The following is a 4414-nucleotide window of genomic DNA, read 5'->3' on the forward strand; positions in this document are numbered from 1 at the left end:
CACAAACCCCAACAATTGCATCAAATACACGAAACTACAATAAAACAAACAACATTCAAGAAAAACCCATGCTCTTCTTCATCTCTCTCTAACCAAAATCATCATTTTCACACTACGATTTCAAAACCTAATCATGGAACCAAGTGAAAAAAAAAAAAGTTTACACGAAGAATGAATAGAGAAGCAACAAACAACGGAGAGAGAGAGAAATGAGCGACGGCGGCGTTGTTAATGGAGAGAGAGGAATGAACGGAATAACGGGTGTGGTCACCGGTTTTGCGAGAACGGAGAGAGAGAGAGAGAGACAGCTTTTTTTTTTTTTGAAATAAGATGAACAAGTAGTTGGGATCGTGGGGGGAGTGGGTTGGATGGAGTTTTTGTATAATGTGTGTGTGGGTTGGAAGAAGTTTTGTATAATGTGTATGGGCTTTTTGTGTATTTTGTAAAAGATTATAAGTTTTAAAAATTATAATTCGGCCCCAATTTTAGTTAATCACATTTTTAAGACAAGTTTGACCTTGGAAACAAGTCAAACTTGTCACCATTTCTAATTATCGATTTTTTTTTGTCACCAAAACTTAAATCTTCCTAGATTCATTATGGTAAATTACTATGCTAGCGATTTTAGTTAATTGATAGCTTATCTTGACTCTCCAACTGAGTTACACGTTGGTTCAATGGAACTAGGGTTTATCAAAAGTGATATTTACTTAACTTGAATTAGCAGTTTACTCTCCATCTGAATTGGTCCTGTTTTAATTTATGAGGTGAATTATACGCGTTTGACTCATATAGTTTGCATCAATAGTTAATTTTCCCTATCGAATCTAGCTATTCAGTAGGCATGGTTGTATGTGTGATGTGTGTTTTGAATTTTATTATTCTTACTACATAACTAATGATCTATATAATGTTTATATCTCAAATTCTCAATAGACTTTATCCAGCTCACTTACTACTAGTCAGGAATTTCTTCTGATAGAGATAAAACATTAATTAAAGAATGCATTATATGTAACTTTTGTTAGAAAGAATTTATTTTCAGTTTCTAACCAAACAAGAGATGGATAGTTAGTTTATTTTTCTTGTAACTCTTGTGTTATTGAGTTTGATAAACATTTTATCTCTTGTGGTACATTGATGCATGGACACTTTAAACTAATAACTCTTAAATTTGAATAATGTTAATGCATTCCAGCAAGAGAATTTATTTTTCTTTCGTGAATTGAATGAACTTATATCAGGCACTTGTGTCTAGGTCATTTTAATACGAATAGAATTTTGAAGTTGGTCAAATGATGAACTTTTGATGTTCATTGAAAGTGGAGGCACTACCAACTTGTGAGTCTTAATTAGAAGGAAAAATGACTAAGAGACCTTTTCTCTTAAAAGGAAATAAAGTTAATGATAAGTTAAGCTAATCCATTCTAATTTGTGTGGTATAATGAACTTCAAGGCAAGAGGTGATTTTGAGTATTCTCTTAAAAGGAAATAAAGTTAATGATAAGTTAAGCTAATCTATTCTGATTTGTGTGGTATAATGAACTTCTAGGCAAGAAGTGGTTTTGAGTATTCTGTGACATTCATAGAAGATTACTCATGATATGAATATATTTATTTGATGCTATATAGGCCCGAATGTTTTGAAAACTTCAAGGCATTTAAAGCAAAAATGGAAAGCGTCAGGGAAAATATATTAAGTCACTGCAATTTGATCGTAGTGGCGAGTACCTCTTTGTAGATTTCATTAGTTACTTATTAGATAGAGGGATTGAATTTTTAATTGTCTGCACCAACTATTCTACAATAGATTGGTGTGGAGGAGAAAAGAAATATGACTCTTTTAAAGGTGGTAAGATTAATGATTGACTTATTTATGTTTGCTTTTTCGTTTTGGGATATGTCTTAGAAACTGTGAGTTACATTCTTAATTTAATTCCTTCTAAGTTAGTACCTTTGACACCGATAGAACTGTGGATTGGATATAAGCCAAATCTGCAACATGTTCGGATATGAGGTTGTCTAGCACATGTGTTCAAGGGGAAAACAGATAAGTGGGAATAAAAAACGGATGTACGCATGTTTATTAGATATCCAAAGGGAACGAAAGGAGGTTTATTTACTGTCCTAAAAGAAAATAAGGTAATTGTTAATACAATTGCTAGATTTTTAGAAAATGACTATTTAATAAACCAAGTTCCTAGAAGTAAACTAGTTTTATAGGAACTGAGCAAAGAAATAGCAAATGAGTCATCCAAAATTCAAAAGTTCAAGAACATCTAATCGACAAGTCAAGGTTGACGTTCCATTGCATTTAAGTAGTGGGAGAAACGTTAATAGACGTAAGGAAATTCACTACCTCTAAGTACTAGGAGTGATGTCGAGCAAATAACACTATATGAAGGCGTTAATATTTCAATATTGAAAGAAACATGCTTGATAGTGTGACTATAATAGTAGCAGTACTTAGTCGTAGTGGGAGAATAATAACCAAGACCGGTTCGGTGTATACTCTTGGGAGAATTTCATGGTAGGATTCCTGAAAAGAAATACATTTTTTTTGGAGTGTTTCATGATAGGGTCCCTGAAGATCTTAGTACAGAACCGGTTAGTTACGATGAAGCACTACTAGACGAAGTTGCATCAGAAAACAACTTGGTAAGTTATTTTTTGCAAAGAGTTTATTGGCTAAGACTTTTGGTAGAGGAATACATGTGAAAGTTGTAAATGCATGGTTAAAAGTCTAAGTGGGAGATTGTTGGGGTATATACCATTAACCATGCATTTAGACATAGTATATTCTAACAATTGTCATGGTTAAAAGTCTAAGTGGGAGATTGTTGGAAATATATTATTAACCATGTGTCTGGATATAGTATTTATTATAGAACAATTATTTATTCATTGTTTAATAAAGAGTTAAATAGATCATGTACTAGTATGTGTGTCCTTTACTTATATAGTAGATGATTTAGTGTATAGAGTTTAAGCTTATACACGGAAGATTAAATAAATCGGTTCTTATAAGTATAAAATTTATGTTCACAATCTAAGATGGAAATTGGACAAAGCCATCGGTATGATTGTAGCACAAGATTAATATAATGTATCTTCATTATGGGAACGGTATAGTTCCGTCTTCTTGTTATCAAAAAGTACATTTTGTATGTATTGAACGGACCAAGTAGAGATAAGTGTTTTTTTGTTTTGAATACATAAAACAAATTCTCTAGTTCATTAAATGTACTTATACTCTTAATCTTGATATAATTATTATGATTAATGTGATTTGTTCATTATTTTGATTTATTAACTCAATTGCGGGTCTATGTATTCCTGGTAAATTGGATAATGGCAAATTACATTTGTGAAATAATAATTAGTTGATAGAATCCATGTCTAGAGCTTTGAGATTCATGATACCCCTTTATGGATGCTTATAAGTCTCATGTGAAAACCATGTGTGGATTTTGTATCCGCCACGATGTAAGTTAGCGAAATATAAAGGATTCAATTAGTCAATGAATTAAATTGTCAGTAATTTAATTTAATTGATTGGTATGCGTAATCTTAACATGAGGAGTTAAATAAGTTTTAATGTACGATTTCGAAATTGAACTGAGGAGCACATTTACGATTTTTTAGTGGAATAATTCGTAACATATTATGATAGGATGAATTCAAATTTTTTGAATTAATTCCATAATACGAAGCCTCGTTAATTAAATTCTGTGGTCCCTGTTGTACTCGAATAATAAAGAATTAAATGGCATATTATTTCTTGGTGGAAAATAAAGACGGGTTTTGAAAAAGGGTAGGAAAACCCTAAAGGGTATTTTATTCCAAAAAGAAGACTATTGAAAACCTAAAATTCGTAGTTATAAAATCTAAGTGGATAGTGTGTGTTCTTGTTATTCCATAAGGTATCAATTTTATGTTTGCCGAGGCTATTACGATTTCTACACTTTTTCCATATGCACTGTCTTCCATCATGATCTTCTTATAAAAAAATATTCATCCACAAATCATTTGAAGTCATGAAGGACCAACGATTTGATGACATGATCATAAGAGCACATGGAATTACAAACTATTGTGATGTGGACAATCTTCCACAAATTAAACCTCTCACCACAATATTAAAGTGCTACTTTCAAAATATTGAAGGGCTAAAAGCAATAAAGTGATAACATCTCGAAAAAATAAGAAAAAGAGATACACATAGAGCATGGAATTACAAACATTTAATCTTCTAAATTCTGTCAATATTCGAATAAAAGCGATAACCCAACCGTAAAATTGGCTGATTGGCTTATTGATATTAGGTTATCGACTAACAGCTGATGAACAGATTAAGATTTTATACTTAACGGTTCATCGTTGCAGGGCGAATTACTCAATTTTCTTAACGGGT

Source organism: Lycium ferocissimum, chromosome 6 (genome assembly GCF_029784015.1).
Source record: "Lycium ferocissimum isolate CSIRO_LF1 chromosome 6, AGI_CSIRO_Lferr_CH_V1, whole genome shotgun sequence".
NCBI classification, from domain to species: Eukaryota; Viridiplantae; Streptophyta; class Magnoliopsida; order Solanales; family Solanaceae; genus Lycium; species Lycium ferocissimum.